Genomic DNA, 27,554 nt, shown 5'->3' on the forward strand with positions numbered 1-27,554 from the left:
AAGATATGGATTAGTTGCAGTGTAGAATAGAAAGACAGAAGTCATAAAGGACTCCAGTATTCTGTCCTGAATATCTGTAAATGCAATTTTCGTTTATCCTGATGGAAAAGACTCTTTAAAGAATAGAGTTTTGTTTTGCGGCGCGGAGGAGCAAAGTAGAGTGGGATACTGTGCAATCACTAGTTCAGATTTCTACATATAGGGTATGAGTTGCTTCTCAGATATTTAAGTAAAGATGGCAGATAAATTTGGGGTATATGTGTTTGAAAATCAGAAAATCCACGCTGAAGTTATAAATTTGAGAACTGGCTCAGAGATTAAATATGATTAATACAGTCACTTGATTAATTGATTAGACAATGTGGAGATCTTCTATGACTAAGATAAAAACTGATTTGTAGAGCAACACAATGGTAGCAAAGTTGGAGTGGATCCAAAAGAGGATGGAAAAATAGGAAATGTAGAAGTCAATACCCACTTCTCTTTCAAGGATACTTCTCATTTGCTGAATATGGGAATAAAGAAGAGGAGTGGTTGCTACCGGGAAAACAAAGTCAAAAGTATGTTTTCTGTGTAATTTTAATTTTCAAGATAGAATTAATACCAGTATTAATACATGGATGAGAATAATGCAATAGAGAGAGAATAAGAAATTGGATACACAGAAGAGGGGAGTGGAATTGTTGGAGTGATAGTCTTGATTATGGGAGAAGTGATGTCTTAAACCCATTTCACACATATGGTACTTGGCATTGGATTAGAAAATGGAGTAGTGCTTATCAACAGGAGAAGGGGAAAATACACAGGAATTATAAATGGTGGTGGTCGGTATGTGTTTATGGGGAGCTTGTTAGATTTCTCTTTTGATTGTTAATATTTTCTCAGAGAAATAACAAACATGATTATCATCTGAGAGTGAGGCTGAGGGAGGAGATTTAGAAAGTGGTTGGAAGCCTGAGAAGGTATTTGTCATCTCTGGAGGGTGAAAAAAGTCACTGGACAACCAGCATGATGACTAAAGGCCCATTTGGTATGCACCCAGTCTCATGCAGGGTTCATATTTGCAGTGAGACCAATCAGCATGATTATGTGTTTTTCTGCAGTGTGTTTGCTGCCCTGGAGCAAACAACTCTCTATTAAATAGAGAGTTGGCTTTAACCAGAAGTTAAAAGTTGGGCTTTTGCCACATTAATTTCACAGAACAGAGAGGAACCTGAGCTGGATAAGAGCAGAAATGAGGACAGAAGGATGTGGGATAGTAAAGAAGAGAAGCATTAACAGATTGTACATCCTTGTGAAAAGGTGAGGGTCAAAGACAAGGTGTATATGTGTTGGGGTGAGCAAGCTGGAGAGAGGGAAGATAGGATTTGGTGAGTGAGATGCATGAAACATAGAGAAGGAGGAGTAGGCACAAGGCCAGAAATACAACCAGGGCTTGGTGGTAGAGCCTGGAAGCCCCGTCTCCATGAAGTGTTCTGTGAGGAAGGATATGTACATACCAATGTTCCCATGAGACCAACTTGATGGTAAAATGAATGACAATGTGAGTGGGGCAGAGGAATATACATAAAGGGCACTATGGCACAAAGGCATTTTTTTCTTTTTCTTTTGACAAAACATTCATTAATGTAAATTGAATTACACCTATCTCATCATCTGACAAAGATTCTTCTGTAACAGTTACTCTTGGAAAAATGCAAAGATAGATTTCTTTCTCTGGAGCACCTGCAGTTTGTCTCTCTTGTCTGTTGTTCAAATATCTTTTGCCGGCTGGTGATGAGACAAAGAAAATAGCATTGCCTGGGTGCACAATGACATCTCACATCTGCAGGCTGCATGTTCAATCCAATCAGTAGATTTACTCATTCTTGGGATGGTACATTCTCTTATCAACTCTGACAGCAGCAAATTCACCCCATTATGCCAACGGACATTTTTGCAAAGCTGTGTAAATCAAGTCATATATTTTAATGCCCATGGGAAAGTATGATTAAAAGGAAACTTGAAATCTACCTTTCGGTTAAGTAAAAATATTACATTTGGCAAATGGTCATGCTGTGCTACAATTTATAACTTTACTTTTAACATTAGCATTTGAACATAATGTTAGAAAATCATAGAGTGAGTAGAAAACTTAGATTACTTCTCTCTTGATTTCTCACCCTACAAAGATAAAAACATCCCTTTCTATCTAATCTCAGAGTCTGGGAATTTTAGATATTGTTTTGTTAAGTTTGTTTGGAGAAAAATAACTTTTAATATTTTTATATCTGGCTTTCTGAAACAGAGGAGTAAACACATGGGGAAATACAGTCTTTTTCACAATCTAAGCTTACTCTATCCGAATTCAGGAATATGCAGATTCAAATCATAAGGGATAGCTAGATTTTGGCTAAAGTAATACAACTTTTTAGTCTCTGAATATCAATCAGTATTAGGTCATTGAAGATTCATAAATAATAATGTTTCTAACTTACTAAGGAATTTTGAAAAAGACTTTCCATCTATCCTTTTTAAAAAATTATATTTATGCCTCTCTAAGAAACAGTGGGCATAAGATAAAAAAGATCTTCAAAAATATGAAATATGGTCTAACTCTATAAGGCAATAGAACATCTGGCTGGCTTCAGTGTGAAGGTTCTGATGTCCTGGAATGAAACTGAGTGTATACTGTTCTGTGCCTCAGAACAGTGGTGAAGAATTACAAATAAAAACCTCTGTAAAGAAAGTGCTACAGCTTTTTTTAGCTCATAAATCCTCAAGAGTCAAGGGATGTAGTAGAAAATGAGAAAGAGCTGGAAGAAGAGAAAGAGAAACTAGGCTATTGTAGACATTCATGACCTAGTGATCAGGAAAGCCTCAGAGCTCTGGTTTTTAATGTCAGGAAGAAAAGACAGCAAAAGTACTAATACGTGATAAATACTGTAGTACCTTTAAGCTGCTCCAATCTCTTGGAGCATGTTTCAATTATATTGTATTTTTCATTGTTTCCTTCAGGAGGGAAATTCAGGAATTTCTTTCTCCTCAGACCAGATTCAGGAATTTATTATTCTTACCAAATTGAAAATGAATATGAGAAAAAACTTGAATAACATAATAAAACTGAGTAAGTAGTTGAGATCTGAATGTGTAAAAGGAAGCCATTTCTAGGGTAATGAGTGATTAAAAGCCGATATTTTGCAGGATGTTTCAAAGGAAACAAATCTTAGGGCAAATATTAATAAATAATCAAAGTTAAAAGAAGCTTTGATTCATTTTAGGTGGAGATCGAAAAAATCTACAGTTACTGTTTTGAACCCTGGCTAATGGAAGAGATCAATCCCAGTGCAGTCAGCTGGGTCAAAAGTAGCAAAGAAGAGATCAGTAGAACTTGAGTAATGCCATAGCAATTACCATTATTGCTGTTATGACTATGACTGCTATCATTGCTAATGCCTACAGATACTTAAGTACTTATTATGAACCAAGCATATCTAAATATTTTAAATATCTTACATGCATTAATTATTTAAATGAAAGAAGAAGAGACTATAACTTCATGAGGAGAGAGACTAAACCTTATTTAGCTCTGTAATAATGCTGTTAAGCATAGTACCTGTACCTAGTAAGCACTGAATAAATGTTTTTAAACCAAATTAAGGAATAATTTAAGCTAAATTAAGATTTGATTTATACTGTCCAAGGGTTTTCACAAGTTCTTTAGTAAGGAAGAACAGGGTGGTATTAGAATATTACTATATACTATTCTTAATTATGTCGTGTAATGTATATGTAATGCCTTTTATGGATAAATTACCTTTACAGAAAACTGTAATAGCATTAAAGCAAGAATTTTCCCTTTTGATAAAAGAACAAAAAATGAACATGTTATTTGTAAACTAATGTTTAGTAACTGGGGATAAACTTTAACTACTAGGTTACGTTACAAGCCTTTATCTAGAGTACTTATGAAAATTAATCTCTTAACTATCTTTTGAATGTATATTCACATTGGTTTTCAAGATACTTAAGTTATATTTTTTCCTCTTTTTCCAGAGCTGTGTCTTATTTTGGGGCTACTTTTTTTATTGAGGTGTAATTCACAAGGGGCTGCATTTTTTTGATAAGGCTTATAACTGTGGCTGGATGTTTCTCTCTAGTCTTCTAAGAAGTGCCATTTTATTTTTGAGTCACTCCTAAAGTCATGTGGTCATTAACTTTGGAGGCTGTTTATCCTGTGAGTGTTGATACAAATCAAAACCCAAGTAGACTTCATTGCATGTCACCCTATGAATGTTCACAATGGAAAAAATATCTTGTCTGTAGTATACTCTCATTCTTGCATTGAAAAGCTGAGAAAGAAACTTATTATTTACTTATTTATTTATTTATGTATTGACGTAAGTCAGAAAAACTTACAACTAATGTGTGCAGTTTTCTGGTTGCCCTCAGCAGGTGAAGTGAACAAATAGTGTTAATTAAGATTGAAGACATTATCTGAGTCTTGGTTTTTGTAGATTTACAATCTACATACAATATTAACTAAATCAAATAGCTTTTAGAGTTTCACATGTTTACATAACCTCCCTCCCAGCCTCTTCCACATCCATTAGTTATTGAACGTTCTAAACTGGCACTGAAAAATATTACAACAATGTTTTGTTGGTTTTGTTTGTTTGTTTGTTTGTTTTTGAAGTGGAGTCTCGCTCTGTGGCCCAGGCTGGAATACAGTGGCGAGATCTGCGCTCACTGCAAGCTCCGCCTCCCGGGTTCATGACATTCTACAACAATGTTTTGTTGCACCAATTTTATAAATTTATGCAGTGCAATAGATGTTATTTGTCTGAGGCAAATCAAAGGCAAATTTCTCAAAGTTCTTGCTGCTTTCTTTAGCAGCATTTGATGGAGGATCTTTTATGAATTTGTCATAGATTAAAAAAAAAAAACAGATTGCAATCCTTTTTTTCAAATCAAGTTTTTGGTCCAAATTGTGTAGCATAAGTTAAACTTGCATTCTATTAGCCCATATGAGTATATTTCTGTAAACACAGTTATGTTGAAATAAAGTTTTAAAAAGCAAAACAAACAAAAAACATGCATACTGCATTTTCTCCATATGTAGAATTTGAAATAAAACTTATATTTATTAATTTCCAAATTTAAGAATTGATTAAGATATTCTTTTGAGTGAATCCCATTGACAATGTTAATTTTAAAATGGTAACAGAATGAGCAGCTTAACTTTTCACAGAAGCACATTTATTTCTGTATTACTAGAACCGGTCAATTTTCCAGCAGCAGGAAATTCAGCACCATCTTTTTGAGGGTCGTCTTCTCCTTTTCTTCAGAGACTCAGAATCTTATTCAGACCACGTAGAACCAGCGTCTAACTATGTTCATCTTACTGGCTCTTTCCTTGAGCAGAGGAGAGCTGTTGAAGCCTAGCACCCCCTAAACTAACAGATGACACATGCCCATTGTCGTGTGGCTTTGCCACTAGTCAAGCTTCCCTCCTAGGGACCAGTTGTTTCAGGGTAGATGAGCCCATCCTCTCACTTGAAGTGTGGCCAAATGTATTCCATGCTTGATTTCCTAAGATTGTAGTAATTCATATTCACTTATTTTAGTGTTGAATGCCTCCTCTGGTCCCAAGAAAGCTGTGTGAGCCTTGGTTGTTACCTCTAAAATCCAGATACATTGTCTTCTGCCCCTCCTTAGGAATACACACGAGAAGTCATATAGGTCTTTCTTTCGTATCCTGAAAATGCAAAGCCCTCATAGTGGAACTATTCACTCGCTGGCTTGAAATACTTCAAGGATAAGTATTCGTGGGTTGATGTAGGATGAGTGTGTTATATATCTTTGTTTCTAATGGAAGCTATCCTTGAAAAAATTAATAACTGATGGCCTACTTCTTTTTGAGACAACATCTTGCTCTGTCATCCAGGCTGAAGTGCAGTGGTGTCATCATTTCAGCCCTCTGAGTGACTGAGACTACAGTCACGTGCCATCATGCTGAGCTAATTTTTTAAAATATATTTTTTTGTAGAGATAGGGTCTCACTATGTTGCCCCGGCTGTTCTCAAACTACTGGAATCAAGTGAGCCTTCCTCCTCAGCCTCTCAAAGTGCTGGCATTATAGGTGTGAGCCACTGCACCTGGCCTAATTTTCTACTTTTGACTAAATTGTGTTGTGGTTGTAAACTTACAACTACTAAAGAAAATGAAAGAAAAAGGAAACACTTTTTAAAGGAAAACACATTTTAAAGAAAAAAGGGGTACCTGCTATGGAATGGTTCCAGTTTCATAGAAGTTACACCATAAGGGTGCATATATTCTCAGAAGATGTAGCTGAAAATTAGACCAGGGTTGGGATGGTGATCAAGATGACAAAGGAGGGTAAATATAGGTGGCTACTCTTTCTTTATTCATGAAAAAAATGATTCTTATAACCTATGCATAAAAATTCTGTGTTCTGTTAACCCATTAAAATATTTGTTTTAGCTTTAAAATTCCAGGCAGTACAAGATTTATACACATCACATACAGAAATAAAAGATGATGGGCTGGGTGCGGTGGCTCACGCCTGTAATCCCAGCACTTTGGGAGGCTGAGACGGGCAGATCACATGAGGTCAGGAGTTCGAGACCAGCCTGGCCAATATGGTGAAACCCTGTCTCTACTAAAAATACAAAATTAGCTGGGCATGGTGGTGTGTGCCTGTAGTCCCAGCTACCTGGGAGGCTTAGGTAGAAGAATCACTGGAACCCAGGAGGCAGAGGTTGCAGTGAGCCAAGCTTGCGCCACTGCACTCCAGCCTGGGTGACAGAGTGAAATTCCATCTCAAAAAAAAAAAAAAAATGATGGTTAAACAAAGAAAATCGGAATCCCTTGGAAGCCATCAGGGGAGTGCCAAAGTGTCTTTCCACCTTGACTGCCTTTGTGTTATACTTTGTCAACATCAGGTCACCTTGAAGTGGCTGTGAGCATATTGAGATCCAGCTACTAGAAGCTGAATTTGGAATAGTCAGGTTTGGTTTAGTTGAGGTATTTTAATGTGGTTAACATTGAGTATCTACATTTAATTAAGTTATACTTAATGGACTTCTATTACTGGCCATGATAGAGTTACAAGGTGTATTCATCCATTCTCACACTTTTATAAAGATACTTCCCCAGACTGGATAGTATCTTAATTTATAAAGGAAAGAGGTTAGTTGAGTCAGAGTTCTGCATGGCTGGGGAGGCCTCTGGGAACTAACAATCATGGCAGAAGTGGAAGCAGGCAGGTCCTCCTGGTGGCAGAGGAGAGAAGTGAGTGAAGGAGGAACTTGCTAAACAATTACAAAACCATCAGATCTCATGAGAACTCACTATCATGAAAACAGCACGGGGAAACCTCCCCCATGATCCAATCACCTCCCACCAGGTTCCTCACTCAACACATGGGGTTTATAATTCAAGATGAGATTTGGGTGGGGACACAAGGCCAAACCACATAACAAGGACCAGACTTACCCTTCTGGCATAACTAAATAATAAATCAGACAAAATATATCGAACAATAATTTTCAGAGACTGTACAACAGGCAGGACAATGATTCTTGATAGAAGGAAATGAAACAAAGTAAGTGCTACAATTACCAAGCTTAACACTGGGGAGAGTTTCCAGACTGCTGTACAAGGAGGGAAAATGCAAATAGAGGTCAGCAGTATGCCTGAGTGGAAAACAACTCAGAGAGAACATACGAAGAGAATTGGTTAAGAGCTGCATACAGAGGAGAGGACTTTGAGATCTGCAGTCTTCAGCAGAGTATCAATCAGCAAGTGTTAGATAAAGAAAGAGTAGTGACCACCCAAGGGTTGAGAAAGAGCAACCTGAAAAAAATAAGTGGAACAATCCCTGGAGCTCACACAAAGACCTGAGTAGTTTGTGTTCCCATCACAAAGTGAAAACAAACAAACAAACAAAAAAAACCTTTTAACATACAGGGCATTGAGTAGAGTAATTAAAAGGCCTTAGTAATGGAGCAAAATTAGCCTTGGGATAAAGGCTGTTGTGGTTTAGCCTAACAAGTTTTGAAAGAAATTCTTGAAAAATCAAAGGGTTTCCACATAACTTAATTGTATTCTATAACAAAACTCAAGAATATTTAAAGAAATACAGAAATTGTTTGGGATCCAATAAGGTAAAATTAATAATAACTGACATCCAAGTAAAAAATATGAGGCATGCAAAAAGAGAGAAAAATATGTAAATAATAAGGAAATCAAGAAATGACACAGATAAAATAATTAGTCGACAGGCATATTAAAAGAATTATAACTATATTCCAGGTATTCAAGAAGTTAGAAGAAAACATGAGTGTGTTAAAGAGAGTCATGGATGACTTTTAAAACAGTCAACAGATTAGTGAGTGTGAAGGCATAATAACTAATATGATTCAAATTAAAACAAAATCAGAAAAACTTAAATAAAAAAGGATAATGCCTCATTGAGCTACAGGACAACCTCAAGCAGCCTAATGTGTACCACTGAAGTCTGTGAAGAAAAAGCCCAGAAAAAAATAGATGACGAAATAATAGCTAAAAAATTTATAAATTTGATTCACAGTATAATTTCACAGTAGTGCAAAGAAGCCTGAGCACAAGAAAAATGAAGGACATCATTAACAAATTACTCTAAACTGGTGACTAAGAGAAAATCCTAAAAGCAGTTAGAAGCAAAAAGGCATTGCATAGTGTATAGATATATACGAATAAGAATCAAAATTGACACTCATACCAGAAGTGTAGAGTGGGTAGCAGGGAAAAAAGTTTTTGAAACATGTGTTCCAGATACTGACCTATGGAAAATTCTCCCAATCCTCAAATGGGTAAAATATAAGTGGAGTATGAACAATACAAACTAAAACTCATGTTGAAAGAGGGAAGGAAATAAAACCCTCTCAACCCAGAACTGTTTATCCAGTAAACATATCTTTTTTTTTATTTTTTTATTTTTTATTTTTTTTATTATACTTTAAGTTCTAGGGTACATGTGCATAACGTGCAGGTTTGTTACATATGTATACTTGTGCCATGTTGGTGTGCTGCACCCATCAACTCGTCAGCACCCATCAATTCATCATTTATATCAGGTATAACTCCCCAATGCAATCCCTCCCCACTCCCCTCCTCCCCATGATAAGCCCCAGTGTGTGATGTTCCCCTTCCCAAGTCCAAGTGATCTCATTGTTCAGTTCCCACCTACGAGTGAGAACATGCGGTGTTTGGTTTTCTCTTCTTGTGATAGTTTGCTAAGAATGATGGTTTCCAGCTGCATCCATGTCCCTACAAAGGACGCAAACTCATCCTTTTTTATGGCTGTATAGTATTCCATGGTGTATATGTGCCACATTTTCTTAATCCAGTCTGTCACAGATGGACATTTGGGTTGATTCCAAGTCTTTGCTATTGTGAATAGTGCCGCAATAAACATACGTGTGCATGTGTCTTTGAGCCATCCCACTACTGGGTATATACCCAAAGGATTATAAATTATTCTACAACATATCTTTTAAAAAAAAGGTAAAATAAAGACATTTTCTGAGACCCGAAGGTAATTGCAGCAGCAAATATGCACTATGAGAAATGTTAAGGGAAATTCTTTAGGAAGAAAGAAAATATATCAGATGGAAATTTGCATCTACATACGAAAAATGAAGACCAGTAGAAATGATAAATCTGTATGTGAATAGGTTTTCTGTTGTAGGAGGACCTTCCACCCTGATGCTACATCCATATTCATCACAAGAAAGTGAAGGGTCAGGCGCTATATCGGGACATGAGTATGTTCCATGACTCTCGGTACCAGAAGTTTATAGGCAATGGAAGACAAACTAGGATTAAACATTTGTGTGCTGGAACCTGCCTAAGGAAATTTTTGCCAGTCATCAGATGTGTAAAATATAAATGAAGAGTTTAATTTTCATTGACAACTGCTGATACAAAAAATTTTCTACTTTGAGTCATGTACTTGACATAGCAGTATTAAAATTATAAATTTAACATGCTTTTTAATGGGCAGTTTTTAAAACACAATTCAGAATTATGTTTGTAGGGTACAAACTTGTAGCAATTTTCTAAACATCTGGTGTACCTTCATGTGGATCTGCTAATTTTATTTTTTCAATCACATTGAATTGCATCTTGGTGTATTTGACACATTGACACTTTTTTTTTCTGATGAAATCTGGTACTTTTAGTCAATGGGAGCTTGCAAATCACCATCAATAAACTTAAATTATCTGAAGAAGCAAGAGTTCTAGTAAGAAAACTACACATACTCATCAATAAATCAATATATGTAGTATAAGAGTAATTTGATTACACGTTATATAATTCAGTACAACATAAAAGGAACTTAAAATGCTTTTGAATTACTCTCATGTAAGCCTTAATTTCATATTAACTTTCTAAATTATCAATAATTAAAAACAAACTAGATAAAACCCTGAATTATCTTTCTACTTTCCCTGTAGAAAATGTTACATTATCATTGCTACACGAAGAGATCATCAAGAGAATTCAGCTAGAAGGCTGTAGAAACAAAGGTGTATTATGGAGAGTAACCAGGCAATTAATTAATACAAATACTTTTTTATTTCCTAATATGTATGATGATATATTTGTTGGCTTTTAAAAATCAGTAATTTATTTTCTTTTCTAAATGTACATTTATGCTTATAATTCATTTTTTATTTGTGATTTTATTTATTTTTTTTTAAACTCCACTGCAATTGGAAAATCTTTCAGCCCCACAAAACCTGAATCTCTATATCATGCTGCAGAGCTGGTAGACATTAAGCTTTGGTACTGTGTATCCTTGTATGTTTTTAGATGCAGACTTTATGTCATATTTTGCTCTCAATGGGGGTTTTATTTTTTCTGTTCTTTAGGTAGTTAAATTGGGGATACTACCACATAATCTATATCCAAAAGAAAGGTAGAGAAGGAAAGAATTATCTGGTACAGAAAGAAAAAATGAATCAATTAGAGATTCTGAGTCTTGTTTGACTGAATGAATGGTAATTATTGAATGATCTGATTGACGTAATTTAATGTCTACACACTCAGGAACAAAAGCAGAAATCTGTGACCCAATGTCTATTTTTATTTCCCCGCCAGTCATGAGTCATGCTGTCCTTGGATAACCTGGTGTCACCCAGAATCTCTGTATACTTTGGAAAGGTAGGCTTTCTCCAACCACCTCTCCCTCCTTGGTGGCTTCTCTGCCTGGACAGACTTGTCTTTGTATCAGTAGTGTCACTTTACCTCCCACCACTCAGGAACAGACCAGCCAGTCCCATGACAAATTTCCACAAAATGCCATTTATCCTGTAAATTTAATGAATCACCTTGGGAAAAGGTGGGACACAGAACAGTTTAATGTTAAAAAAAAAACATTTTTTTTTTGGGTCAGAGTGCTGAAAAAAATAGAACTTCTTTAATAGATTCTGAGTAGAAACATAGCTCAATGAAGAAATAAAGTCACCTACTGTTCTAAAGTCCTGCTGTTGAAGTCTTACTTTTCTTCATCACACCAGGCGTAGTGGGAAGAAATCTGCTTCTGTTTCACTCAGGGATATTGTTCTGGAATCACAGCTTTTCAGACAGCCTTCCTGTGAATTACCATGTGGTTAGCCCTAAATGCTTTTAAGGGACTCCCTTGCCTATTTCTCACCTCGTATCCATCTTCATTGTGATTTCCTCCTGGGTAACAATTTGGCTCAAGGTCCTGATTAGTTTCAAGTGGGTGAAATGACCTATCATCAGATATGAATCAAGGGGAAACAGAAGCAAGGCCTGTTTGGTTGGCTCCACAGTTCAGAGCAATGGAAGACTTTCTTTTTGTGGCATCCAGGAGATTGGCAATGACTTGGGGAGGTAATTGGGTGGGAGAAATAAAATTTTTGCTGGGCTGAGGTAATAACTTCCAAGAAGAAAAAACTGTACAATTTGATGGTGATACTTTTCTACCTTCCACAAACACAATAAGCACTCTAAAACGTTGACTTTTATCTTTTTCTGTGTAAAAATATTGTGTGTGAAAATGTTTGTGGTTATGATGTAACATAGAAAGAAGGTACAATAGGACTTGTCCAGAGCTTGCCTTTCTCATCAAGTTTGGGACAAGTCTTGGGCTCTAAACTCTTGAAATGTACTATGTCTGAACCAAACTAACATATTAGTGGGTGAGTGCCATTTCTCATCCTAATACTTTCCAATAAGCCACTTCCAAGGACCCAAAGAGAGCATATTTCAGGAGTTGAGTGGGCTGAAGCTATTGCACAGGGCATGTTCTGTGATACATAAGTTGTGCATTCATTCCTCGTTAAAATAAAAAAGTACATATACAGGGTAGACTAGTAATAATAATGGTCTTTTTTGTTTCTGTTTTGATTTTATCAGATATAACAGTTTTGGGTTATTGCTTGCTCTTGAAATGTGTTGTTTCAAAGGAACACATTATTTTGGACATGCAAATCAGATAAAACATTAAAGGTGAGAGGTGAAGCCGGCTGGGCTTCTGGGTCCCGCCGCGACTTGGAGAACTTTCCTGTCTAGCTAAAGGATTGTAAACACACCAATCAGCGCTCTGTGTCTAGCTAAAGGTTTGTAAACACACCAATCAGCACTCTGTAAAAATGGACTAATCAGCCCTCTGTAAAAATGGACCAGTCAGCGCTCTGTAAAATGGACTAATCAGCAGGAAGTGGATGAGACCAAATAAGGGAATAAAAGCTGTCCACCCGAGCCAGCAGCAGCAACCCGGTTGGGTGCCCTTCCATGCTGGGGAAGATTTGTTCTTTCACTCTTTGTAGTAAATCTTGCTGCTGCTGACTCTTTGGGTCCATACTACCTTTATGAACTGTCATACTCACTGTGAGGGTCTGCGGCTTCATTCCTGAAGTCAGGGAGACCATGAACCCACAGGGAGCAACAAACAACTCTCAGGTGCCGCCTATAAGCGCTGTAACACTCACTGCAAAGGTCTGTGGCTTCACTCCTGAAGTCAAGCGAGACCATGAACCCATCAGAAGGAAGAAACTCCGGACACAACTGAACATCTGAAGGAACAAACACCAGACACCATCTTTAAGAACTGTAACACCACGAAGGTCCGCGGCTTCATTCTTAAAGTCCGCGAGACCAAGAACCCGCCAGAAGGAATCAATTCTGGACACAAAGGGACTATGATTGTATTTTGTAGTTAGTTTATCCGGAACCAGCAATTTACGTAGGTGGAAACATACAACTGAATAGATTAATTTGCTTATCACTTAGGTAAGTAGGATCATTTTTCCAAACAACTTCTGATGTTCATTATTAACGGAGTGTTATTTAGGGAATAACAGCCCTTGGTCAGGTGAAAAAAGAACCAGGAGAGAAGACGTTCTCATGTGGCTTTTGTGAATTTCTAGTTCTTATATTAGTAAATATATTTATTTAGTGTGGTTTTAAATTAACACTGGATCACATTTACTACATACTCTCCCCTTCACCCCTCCCATCTCAACCTACATGGATTGAATAGTACAGGGGTGTTCGACTTGGGGACGAACTATTACCAACCTATGGACATGGATATCTATGTCATAGATATGATTTTTAAGGAAGAGAAGCGGTCTTGTTTACCAAAAATTTTCTTGATCATCTGCTTGCCTTGGTGCCAAAAATTACTGAAATGATATAGGAAGTTTGAACATATATTTATTTGAAAGGAAAACATCCACTATTAACACAGCAGTTTATTAGAATAGCCAGAAGAAACTAGAATGACTTTATACATTCAAAACTCAGTATCTTACCTCTGTGTATTAAGGAGGAGATTGAGACAGATTCTCTGCGTTTAGTCTCTAGATCCAACCGTACATACACTTGGGCTCTTTCTCCTGATTAAATTCTTTTCTATCAGTACTGTCTCTCTTTGGCTTTGATTACCCTAATCCATTTGACTTTGGCTCTTGCCTTGGCTCAGTTTTGCCAAATAAATCTAATTTCCTCTGTCCTGAAAGCCAATTCTCCAAGAGCATTTTAACTTGTTCTCTGGCCTTGGTTTTGATGACTTGTCGTTCTTTTCTGCAATCTCAGGGAGAAAAAAATGAAAATAAAAGCTATAGCAAGGACCATTTTATTTCAGTTTCTGGAGTTTTACAAAATTGCTAAGGCCATGAGAAATGGAGGGAGAGATTCATAAGAAGTCAGGGTAAATGCATGGTTTGGGGAGCAATATCGGCACGTAGATAGAGAGCGTTAATCCTATCTCCCAACCACGTTGGGAATAACTGCACAGTGTGGCTGGAGACTTATACAGGCATATGTAATGTCTTGGGAACAACAGGTTGGCAGATAGGAACCCAGGACACAATTTGTTAATTTTGGTTGTTACCAGGTACAAACCCACTGCTAAGTGGATATGAACCTGCATAGTAACAACTCTCCCATGTGTTAAGCCCATAGCAAATGGACATGCTGCCCATGTCTACGAGGTTACCAGAGGGTTCACCAAAGATTTCCAACCAGTAGATTAAACTTGCGGGTAGATCTTGCAGCTTCACCTAGACTACTTGTGAGCTGGTCACCAGCACAGGTGACCAATTCAACTTTACTGAGATGCTCTAACCTTTTTCAAGTTACTCCTCCCTCAATGATGGTCTCTGGGCTTTGGGAGGCTTTGCCGTATGCCCAGAGTCTTTATAATTTTGAAGCAAGTATGAGAGCCTTCTTGTTCTCTCCTTCTGTCGGCTAAAGTCTTTTCTGTTTTGTGAGGGTCTTGACTTTGTTTTAGCTACAATTAGGAACTTTATTCTGTTTGTTCCCAAGACATTATATATGCCTGTATAGGTCTCCAGCTACACTGTGTAGTTATTCTTTATTTACATAAGGGGCGCCACTCCTACCACACTACAGAATTCTGTATTCATCTCCGTACTCCCAAATCCTGCCTGGCCCAATAATCTGGTGAAATGCAAGTGCTCAATAATATGTATTGATTAAATTATTTACAACAGTGATCTGGATTTGTGTGTTTTCCCAAAGCTTTTATGGTAAACGTGTAACTTACTTAGTTGTACTGCTTTTCTTTAAGAATGTTTTGTATTAAAATGTGGAGGTGGATAAAATTGGTTTCAAAACACATTTTAATTCCTATCTCATGTTTGGAATTCGATACTGTAGTGCTGCTTCTTTGTTGGTGTTCATTTTCATGTAGAGAAAGCTTACCTCAGAAACTAAAGAGAAGCTCATGGAATAACGCCGTATCTTTTGGAATTACTCATAAGAATATTCTGGAAAAAAGTTTACACCTACTCTATAACTTTTTCAACTACAATCATACTCAATCATTGTTAGTTGTATGAACAAATGATGGGAACAGAAAGCAACTCTTTGTATTGATTTCTACAGTTAACTTTATGATTTTCATGTGACAAAGTATGTTATTTTGACTTAGTTTAGAATGAGAACTTGTATCTATTCTTTAGCTTCCTGAATACATTCACCTTTTGGTTATAATTCTGATTGCTCTGGGCTTCGTCACACTTAAAAATGGAGTTTGCAATGAATGCCTTAAATCTAGTTATACTACTAGAGATTAACTAAACAAAATAAGGATCCTGAACAGCTGCCTGAACTTGCACGCTTTACAAGGGCAAATTCTTTTAAGTTATTGTATTGATTTAATTTGCATTCAAATTGCTCAGGATTTTGCTGGTGTATTTTCACTTGAATGATTTGCTATCAAGTGAGGAATGAATAAGTGACATGTACAGACTCAAATGTAGAGTTGAATTTTAAAATTTCTACAGGTTTTGATAGAGCCATATTAATACCAACATAAAGAAAAAAATTGCAGGAGCAAGTGGGAGTTTAGCATTACTTCTTAAATAAATCCTAGAAAATGTCACGGCTTGGGATTTGTTTTATGAAGTTAATTTTATTTAGCATAAGGACTTTTGTTAAGCAGATTTGATTCTGCATTTCAATTATAAATTTTTTAATTGGTAAATAATTGTTATGAAGTTATTTAAATTAGAACTAGTTGGTTTTGATCATATTTGTTGATTAAATTATTTTTAACAGTGGTCTGGCCTTGTATAATATTTTCCCAAAGCTTTTATGGTAGACATTTAGCTTATTTAGTAATACCACTATTCTTTAAAGGTGTTTTGTATTTGCCACAGATTGCAAAAACTGTCATTAAACGGTCATTTTATAACCTGTAGTATATATATAATTTGTGATATATTTATTATTCTAACCATCTGAATACTCAATATATAAGTAGGAAAAACCTTTCATTATCTTTTTTGGCAGTGTTGTCAAAGTTAAACCTACCCTGGGGTCTACAGAAAACATTAAGGCAGTAATATTTGCTGTGTCCTCTGGCACAACATTATGCCAAATCCTATCCATGTAGCAATTGCTTCTGGCTTTTCTGGGTTAAGAGATTACAAGTTCCCTTCAGCAAATACACTTGCATATGAATTCATTAGATTGTATTCACTGTGAGGTAAACTCTGTCTGGAGTTGGGTTTATGTTCACAAGTGAAGTGGACAATGGGCTTATTCTCTCAGGAACCTACTATGTCATTTTGCTACTGTTGAGGCAATATACTGGAGAAAAATGTCTCTATTTTGTGATGTGGCAGATGGCAGTGGGCACAGTGGTAACTATTTAACAGGTGTTCAAATATTTTGTAAATGAATAAAGGGAGAAAACATGAATAAAGAAGTAGAGAGGCACAGTAGAAATGTCCTGGGTCCCTGACCTTGTGTGGAAAAATGCAAATTAACCTTTTCTTTCTTCTCCAAACATCTTAAGATTAAAGGGGGAGAAATGAGGATTTTAAATGGTTAACAGTTAAAAAGAAGCAATACAGTAACAAAAGTAAGTGTTGTTTATTTGGACCCGTACTGTGCCTGAAATTACACACTTAATTCTCAGAGACCTCTGTGGTAGCCACCGGTATTGCAATTTTGCTGTATTTTTGACCACTGAAATGGTCCTAACAAGTTGTCCTAACACAAAAAAAAGTCCTAACAAGTTGTATTCTTGTTAGGACTGGAGTCGCATCCACGCTTGTCAGACAGGCACACTCCTAGAGCACTGCTTTTCTTCTTTAATGCAGCACCTGGACCAATATAATCTGACTTGTTAATTATAATTAATATACTCCTAAGATAATGCTGCTTTTGAATTCATCCATTCTCTGGTCCTTCTGACCACTTCAGAATTGAAGGGAAATATTAGAATCTTCTCTGAAAGGGGAGAACAAAATAAGCAGTTACTTGGATGAACCCTGAGACAAAATGGAAGTTTCAAGAAATGACTGTGTTCAAAGAATGTATGAGGGCAGTGTGGTCTCAAGGTTCACAAAATTATAAGCATGGCATAAGTAAGCATGACATTTTGAATCACAGATATAAGTTGAACTCAGTCTTTCTAGGATTAAAAAAACTTGAGAGACAGAAAGGTTTATTGTATATTTTATGAATTCCTTAAAATTCTCAGAACTGTCACATAAGTTATCATTCTGAAATAGTTCCCAAATCATTGGACAACAGTGAGAATTTGAAAAGAAAATACGTTTTCAGTATTTTGTGTATAAATGTGCAGAATTTATCACTGGTCAAATTGAATCACTTTATATACAGACAGAATAAGTATTTCTTAGTACATGGAAAGGTCATTGATTCTGGCAACAAGTGCAAAGCTTTGGTCAATTTTTATGTAAGTTACACAAATTTAAGTACTAGAACAGAATACCATCCAATGGACAAAAACTAATTGTCTTCAGAAAAGAAGTCCTACTCAATCTTTTGCAAATGATTAACATTCCCTTTCAACTAAAACATACACTTTTAAAATTTATTATATGACATTTGGCTATTACATCTAATTTTCATAACAATTCTATACTATTGGAAAAACTTTCTTTGGAGATGAAGAAATCAAAGGTCAGTAACTAGGTAATGTGCCTGAGATTGCAGAACCAGTAAGTGTCAGAGCATTATTTAAAATTTACATCTTCCTCACTCTAAAATCCATATTCTTCCAATTGAATGACATTAAACTAATTTTTATTTTTTAAAACAAATTTATTTATTAAAAAAAATTTTTGAGAGGAGGCCTCACTCTGTTACCCAGGCTGAAGTGTAATGGCACAATCATGACTTGCTGCAGCCTCAACCTCCCAGGCTCAAGTGATCCTCTTACCTCAGTCTTCTGAGTAGCTGGGAGCACAGGTGTGTGCCACCATGCCTGGATAATTTCTTTGTTACTTGTAAAGACAAATTCTGGCTATGCTGCCCAGACTGGTCTTGAACTCCTGGACTCAAACAATCCTCCTGCATTGGCCTCCCAAAGTGCTGGGATTACAAGCATGAGCCAGTGCACCTAGCAAAGCAAATTTTTAGATGCAGGTCTATAAAACATAATACATTTAGTAATTATTTTGAAGATAAAATCTCTAAAATTATGTTACATTTGTGCTTGTGTGTTTATTGGTGTGCCATCTGCTATCAAATCTATATTTAAAAGAGAAGTAGATTCGTAAGGCAAAAGAAACATTTTAGATCTTTATAATTTATATATCCTGGCAGAGAAATCAATAACGATTTAATTGATACAAATATCTTCCCTTCCTATTAACTATTTATAAAACAGGACTGATTATTACAAATACTGAGTAAAATTTGTTGAAATAAAAGAAGCCTTGGGAAGAAATGAGAAGGAGGTGAGAGACCAAATGGAAGAGAATCTAGAAAGCTGTGAATCATCAGAGGATATGGGAGCATGTGGTGGAGGTCAAGGTGGGAGACGGTGCAGTTGAGAGTATTGGATGCATTAAATACTCATGTGGGTTAGAAATTTTCTGGGTAACAGGAAGCTTTGTTTACAAGGTGTGGCTATCAATTATTGGACTATGTTCCTATAATTTTTATTTTAAAAATATTTCTCTAAAATCACATAAATATGAGAATTATGGCTTTTTAGGAACAAGAAATATTCCAGAGAGGTTATTTGCTTTTTGCTTGCATTTCAAGAATAAAACTACTCAAGTGATTGAAGAAGTGGAGCTGGTGGGAGTGCAAAGAGAAGGTAGTGCTTCAGGAGGAACTCCAAAGGTTAGCTGGGAAACTTCCTTAGCCAGGAAAAGTGAGTTCTTACTGTAAATTCTCTCTCATATCTCCATAGTCAAGAACACCATGCATTCCTTCCCACCTAAACTAATTGTTCTACAAGCTAAATTGATTTTCTTAAGAGAACCTCTGATTCATGGAAGTCGTCTGCTCAAGAAACTCCAGTGATTGCTATTGTATATTGAACAAAGGTAAAGAGGGAGATTAGATTTATTGAACTTCTGGATACAATATAATCCCACTTAACCTTCAGCAAAACTCTATGAAGTAGATAAGATTGTCTCTCTAGAGAAGAAACCTGACCTTTCATAAAAACCAGCAATTTACAGAGTTATATCTCCCTGCCAGAGGGAACCTCCGTGAAGGGAACCTCTGTAAAGACAGATTGTGTCTCTCTTGCTCACATTGTATGTTCAGCACCTATTATGTCTGGCAGATTTTCTGGACATATTTGTTGAATGAATGAATTACACAAAACTGAATTTATACCCTTTCCATTAGTCCCCACTATGTTTCATGAGTTTCATATTCCCACTTAGCAACAGTTTATTTATCTCTGTATACAAAATTATATAAGCAAGACTGGAATAATGTTTGACTGTTTCCTGAAGAGCCTCTGAGATCTGACCCCATCTAGTGTTTTTACTGAAACCATAGAGACGCACTTTGTTCACAAATGTTTTTACATAGATCAACAAGTTTTAAGCTGTGTTTTCTGCAACATCTAGCATGTCCTATTTTGATATATTTATATAAATGTGGAGACTAAAAGCCACATATGAAGTGATCCAAATTCAGAATCACTGGATTTTTATAATTTCCCCCCTTTTTAAATATTAGTAGTTGTTATGCCTACAACTAATTCAATGTCCATTATAGCCATGATTTACATTTACTGAATCTTGACAAAGTGTATAACTTAGCACATAAAAAATGATAAAAATGATAACTACCTTTCTTTCTGGATCCACGTAATCATTTTCTCATTACAACAACACACAGGCTGTTTTAAAGAGTTGTGCATATAGGAACAAATGCAACTGACATGTGGTAAGCACACATCCCAGGTAGAAAGAACAGAAGTGATTGGGTATACTAGAGTATTGCTTCTTAAATTTTAATGTGCATAGGAGATAAAATTCACATTCTGATTTAGTGGGCCTAGATTTGTGTCCTGAACATCTGCATTTTTAACAAGTTTTCAGTTGTGGCTGCTACTGCTGATCCTTGGATCACAATTTGAAGAGCAAGGTTTCTGTTAATAACCACATCTTTTTACTATGTTACAAATATCAATAGTTATGTTTTTAGAGAAAAGAGATTTAGCTTGTTAGGTGTAGGCTGGGTTAAGGGAATTTTACTTCTATAATTATAAGCTCAATCCTAGAGTCTGAATGTTTGTGTTTCCTCACTGGCCCAAATTCATAGGTTGAAATCTTAACTTTCCAGGTGATGGTATTAGGAAGTGAGCTCTTTGGAAAGTGATTAGATCGGGAGGGTGAAGCCCTCATGATCGGGATTACTGCCTATGCAATCCCACCATAAAGAGCTACCTAGTTTCTTCCACCAAATGAGGACAGAGCAATAAGGAAGACATTGTCTATGAACCAGAAAGCAGAGCTCACCAGACATTGAACCTGCTAATGCCTTGATCTTGACCTTCTCAACCTGTAGAATTGTGTGAAACAAATTTCTGTTGTTTATAAACTGCAAAGTTTATGGCCTTTTGCTGAAGCAGCAGAATCAGACTAAGGCACTTGGTAAGCAACTACAGAGCAAAGAATGTGATATGGTTTGTCTGTGTTCCTACCACCAAACCGGATCTTAGAGATCCCATAATCCCCATGTGTCATGGGAGGGACCTGGTGGTAGGTAATTGAATCGTGGGAGCCATTATACCCATGCTGTTCTCATGTGAGTGAGCTCTCATAGATCTGATGGTTTTATAAGGGAATCTCCTCTCCTTTGCTTGGCACTTCCCCTTCCTCCCGCCCTGAGAAGGACGTGTTTGCTTCCGATTCCACCATAATTGTAAGTTTCCTGAGGCCTCCCTAGCCCTGAAGAACTGTGAGTCAATTAAACCTCTTTCCTTTATAAATTACCCAATCTGGGATATGTCTTTATTAGCAGCATGAGGACGGATTAATACAGAATGTCTCTCACCTTTGTTACATGCTGAGTGCCCCGCAGAGGCACTACAAAATGTGTGGCAAATCTACCGGATGCAGCCATAAACTTCATCAATGTTATCAGTAATATATGACCCAGGAATTTGTGGTAGCTAAGGGTCTATGAAAGTAGCTTTAGTTCAGCACTTGAATGTCCAAGGATATCAGCAAGGTGACAACACTGTTTCTTTTAAAGAAAGCAATTTAGAACCTAGGACAACATACAGAAAATAAAAACATAATGTGAACAAAAGAAATTATGGCATCTTATTAATTTATTTTTATTATGATACCATGCTATATATTGCCTAACTCTAATTGTATTTTCAGAGAAATTATAGTGCTTCTGAAGCTTGGGTCATCAAGCTGTGTTGCTCATGGCTTCATTTTATTCTTGGGATTATAATATCTTCCCATAAATTTTTTTTACTAATACAACCAATCATTTGCCTAATGAGTGTTTGGAATTTTCCAGCAAACAGATGTGAGCACTGAAAAATGTGAACACTGTTTTAGGGAAGGCAATGCATCTTGAAGGACCCATTAATTTATGAGCAGGAAAGAATGTAAAATGAGTAGCAACAGTGATGTCTAGACCCATATGAATAGATTTGAGGGTTCTAATAAAACACATATGGTTTTATATATCCTTAATAAAGTGTAATAATAATGCCAGTAATTATCATAATGCTTGTGAAGCAGAATGGTGTAGTAGAAAGTATAATAACTAAGGAAGTAAAAGACCTAAATTTCAGTTTCAGACTTGTGGCTCTGCAATAGGGATATACCATTTACTGTCTCTTGGCCTCTGTATTCTCATTTGCTCAAAGAAAGGGAATAACTAGAAGGTGTCTTTCACTTGTGATTGTGTGACCCTATGTGACCTGTGACAAACTCTAAGCCTACTGTTGTGAGAAGCATACTGTCAATGATATATGTACATGTATTTGTAAAACTTTTCACAAAGATGATATTCCGCTTCTTTTAAAACTTGCTTTATATATTATCCTGCCATTAGCATTTATTGAAAGGAGAGATATAAAAGATGTGTTAGACATCATCTTTCCCTCTGTAAAAACAGCATATTCTTCACACTGAGGAAGTTATGTGAAGACACAAACAGAAATGTAAAAAACATTCACATATGAGAAGTGTTTAATAAATAATCCCGATGATGGCACAGTCAGAATTTAAATGCAGGCTGCTTGGCTTTTTATTAAGGTGATTGGGTAATGTTGGTATGAAAGTCTTAAGTTCTCGTCCAAACCCTAAAAGTTGTGAAGGAATTTCATATACAGAGAGGGGAGGGAAGACAATTTAAGTAGAGAAATAGTATACTTTTGAGGTCTATTTAGGAAAGAATTTTTTACATATATTTTCTCAGCCATATTGCCTCCTTCAATTTCCCTACACTTTAGCCCCTTTTGTTTTCCTAAATCTCACTTTCATCTTTAAGGCCCAGATATAAATTGTTTTCTTTCTAAAGCCTCTCCTAAGCTCCAGACCACAGCTTCCCAGAGTATGCTTCCTCACAAACTGCTCTGTTCAGTGAAATTGGTATCATATAGGAAAAATAGCCATGATGTTGTCAGGATTTTTTATGTACACAGTGAAATCATTAAAAAAATAAAATAACAGTCATATTGTAGAAAATAACATTGAATCTTGATGGAAAATCATCAAGAAAAGAGGGGCAGTTGCCCCTAGGATCAGTGGATGACTCAACTAAGGAGGGTTAGTCTCATGACAGGTGATTCAGACTGGAAGTATATAGGGAGGGCAGAAAGGTACCCTTAACCATCTCCAGGTTCAAGGGTAAAAGGATGCATTATTTGGCCATGCCAATCCAGAACAAAGGAAAACCTACCCTAACCGAGGACCAGAGGTATGTGGGGTATGGGAAAGCAGTCAATATTTGAGAGACCGTAAGGAAGGAGAACCATCAGGGGACAGATGGGATTGAATTAATGCACTAAGATAAATGAAACTGTAGAGAAGAGACTGAGAATATAATGGATCTTGCTGATGATGGACTAGAAGATCCAAGGAAAGGGATTGTAGATGTTAATAAGTACTTTACAGAGTTAGAAAAGAGATGTACAGAGTCACGTGGGTTTGACAATGCAGAAGTTATAGATGACTTGGATTTGTACAATTTTACTTAGTTGTGAGAATAGAAACCTAGTTGGAGGAAAATGAAAAACATTGGGAAATAAGAAACATAGATAAAATTACTGTGGTGAATACTTTGCTATGGAAAGGCACAGAGAAATGAATCGTTAATTCAGAAGAGATATGAAGTATTACTTTTTTTTTTCACCTGGGAGTGTATATCTGCAGCCTGATAAAAATTATCTTGACAAAGATCATTATCTTGAGAAAGATAACACATTATGTGGAAGAGAGAATCTATGACAAGAGAGAGTTTTTTTTAGTGTATGAGAAAAACTGGACTCTTAAAGCTAAAGTATATGAATTAGCCTTTGATTGAATTGGTGGCACTCTATTTTAATGGTTTATATACAGTTTTTATTTAATTCCAACAAAAACCTAGTGATGTGGGCACATTTATGATCCACATCTTACAGACGAGGAAACTGCGTTATGGAAGGATTAAGCAATTATTAAGCAGTTTGCTTATAAAACCACTGAAACTTATACTTTAGAAGAGGACAATGAACTGAAGAAAAAACAAAAATTCCTGAACTGAAGTAGAGACTGTGGAGTAAATGCCTCAGGGATACTGTTAACTTCTTTCTGGAAAGAGATAGAAGTTATGGATTGTTAGAATTTTTTTCTTTCAACCAATTCAAACTTAAATATGCTTTACTTTGCTATTATAGCTAAAAATATTTTTATAATTCTACAGTTTGTTAATTACTTACAAAATCAAATTGTCTTCAAGGGTCGAAATTTGAGATCACAGAAGATTTCAAAAAAATGTAAAATAGGCTCAAATGATTTTAATAAGAAGAGGTACAAATGACTTGGGCTACATCAGCATCTTTAGAATAAATGTGTATTACTCCTGATATTATGTTGAAGGAATCAAGCATTACACTATAAGTTATGATATATTTTCCAAAATCTAAGTCATTTTGTTTTCCATCCATATCTCTGAAAGTCTTATGGATTCTAATCTAGTGATGTATTAATCTGTAAGATATCTGAGAACTGGGGTGATGTCTACCTTTTATATTGTTTTATTATTAGCCTTTACTATAATGCTGCATTTTAGGTAACCAATATATATTTTCTGAATTACAAAATAATGCATATTCCTTTTAATATTTCATATTCCTTTTAAGAAGAAATCTGTAGTTTTGTAATGGCTTCAGCTTTAGGGTGCTTTCTGGGAGTTATCTATCTTTTCATTTTATGTCAAGGAACCATACATACTACTAAATGCATAAAATTCATCTAAGAGCAACATTAAGTGCCTATTAATGATATTTAAAAAAATTGTATTGACATAATTTCCATGGAATAGAAATTCTTTCATTTCAAAACAAAGTTCAGAATTAAAGCCCTGTGAATTATGCATATAAAAGATGTTTCTGTGTTTGGTGGACTCAGTTTCTGTTTAGATCTTAGTGGGAAAAAATGGACACAAGAATTTATTTGCTCATTTACTCATTCATTCACTCACATAAAGATGTGACCTAGGAAAACAATGAATTAATTTTGAAGTAATCAAAACAAAACAATTTCTATGATTAAAGGCATATACATAAGAAAGCAAAGAATTCTTCATTTGCCTATACCATTATTTCTGACCACAGAGAATGCGATGATCATAAAATTCAAATGAAATTTTGTATGAACATATGTTAGCATAAAATATTTATAATAATATAAAAAATCTCAGCGTCATGCACTGCAAAACAATGTTTCAGTTAATGATGGACTGTGTAGATAACATTGGTCCCATAAGATTATAGTACCATGTTTTTACTGTACCTTTTCTAGTTTAGATATACAAATACTTACCATTGTGTTACAATTGCCTGTAGTATCCAGTACAGAACATGGTGTACAGGTTTGTAGTTTAGGAGGAATAGGCTATCCCTTATAGCCTAGGTGTGTAGTAGGAGATGACATCTAGGATTGTATAAAACACTCTATGATGTTTACACAGTGATGAAATCGCCCAACTGTGTATTTCTTAGAATATATCCTTATTCAATGACTCATGACTGTACTTTCCATAGTATTCAAACTGTTATTTTGCTCAGGGAAGTACAGACATTACATGAAACTCAAACTCGTACAATAGAACACTTAAATGGACCTTGAATGTACATACTTGAAATAATGTGAAAATTCTAAAGATAAGGACAATACTCAATGTTAACCTTCTTTTGAAAATATTTGAATCATCCTTCTTAACAGGTTAATTTTAAGGAATGTGTGTTTTCATTGAGTGTTGGCTATTCTGACACACAAATAAAATGTTTTTACTGCATTTTGGAATTATAAAGTCTATGCAAAGTCAGGTGAATCAATTAAATCAGATTGCCAACATGTTTTTTATAGCATTCAGTCAAAAATTGCTCAGTTAAATGTAGACAATAGAACATTGTTTAGCTGATCTTATTAGCCATAAACTAAAGCAGAGATTCCAAAAAACTCCCCTGTAATAATTTTGTCATGTTTTATAGACACAATGTTTGCTTTATATATTACAGTATAAATTCAATGTGTCATGGCTGTAGAAGTCTCAGGAAAACAGATACAGAAATCTCAGTTAAAGGAACACTGGTTTTAATTAATTCTCTTACTCATCTCAGAGAATAATTCAGGTTTGGGAAGAGCTAGATTACACAAGAGAATTTTTATTATTGGATTATTGGCTTAAAAATGCATTTTTGAGCCAGTTGCAGTAGCTCATGCCTAAAATCCCAGCACTTTGGGAGGCCAAGGCAGAATGATGATTTGAGGCCAGGCATTCAAGACCAACCTGGGCAACATAATGAGACCTTGTTGCTATAAAAAATTTTAAAAAATGTAGCCAGGCATAGTGGTACACACTTGTAGTACTGGCTACTCAGGAGGCTGGGATGGGAGAATTGCATTGCTTGAGCCCAAGAGTTTGAGGTTAAAGTGGGCTACGATTGTCCCACTGCACTCTAGCCTGGCAGAAAGAAATCTTTGGATTTCGTATTTTTAAACTAATATGATCATCATCCCCATATGTGAAGATCGTGTAGCCCATTTGCGCTTGATGCCATTATTGATGTTACTGGATTTGCATCTGCCTTTTACTTTGCTTTCTTTATATCTTGTTTTAGTTCTTTATTTCACTTGCATTTTTTATTCTCTATTAAATGAATATTTTCTACTCTATTCTTTTGATACTTTTAATTATATATATTTTTAGTTACTTGTAGGTGGTTGATCTAGAGGTCTCACAATATCACAATTGGCTTCAGACTTTACATTCCCTTAGTTCCAGTTAAAATAAAACTTTAATCCTATGTTGCTCCTTTCCTGCAATTCTTTTTATGTTAATATTGTTATACATATATATGTTATTTGATCAAGGATACATTATTTACTTATTTGATATAATCTCTTTTTAAAAAGCTCAGAGAAAAAACAGAGAAAGGCCATATTTACGGAGTTTTTTTTTTATATCAACCTTATTTTCCATTTATAGTTTTCTTAATTTTGGCTTGTGTATAATAATTATCATCTTGTGCCATTTCCTTTTTCCAAAAAACATTTGCTCCCACCCAGCTCCTTTGTTATGTTACCATCAAGTATATAACTTTTCTTTTTTTAAAAACAAAATTTTTTTATTATTATACTTTAAGTTCTAGGGTACATGTGCACAACATTGTGCAGGTTTGTTACATATGTATACATGTGCCATATTGGTGTGCTGTACCCATTAACTCATCATTTACGTTAGGTATATCTCCTATTGCTATCCCTCCCTCCTGTCCCATCCCCACAATAGGCCCTAGTGTGTGATGTTCCCCTTCCTGTGTCCAAGTGATCTCAATGTTCAGTTCCCACCTATGAGTGAGAACATGCGGAGTTTGGTTTTCTGTTCTTGAGAGCGTTTGCTGAGAATGATGGTTTCCAGCTGCATCCATGTCCCTACAAAGGACACAAACTTATCCTTTTTTATGGCTGCCTAGTATTCCATGGTGTATATGTGCCACATTTTCTTAATCCAGTCTGTCACTGATGGACATTTGGGTTGATTCCAAG

This window comes from Colobus angolensis, unplaced genomic scaffold (assembly GCF_000951035.1).
Source record: "Colobus angolensis palliatus isolate OR3802 unplaced genomic scaffold, Cang.pa_1.0 Scaffold7, whole genome shotgun sequence".
NCBI lineage: Eukaryota > Metazoa > Chordata > Mammalia > Primates > Cercopithecidae > Colobus > Colobus angolensis.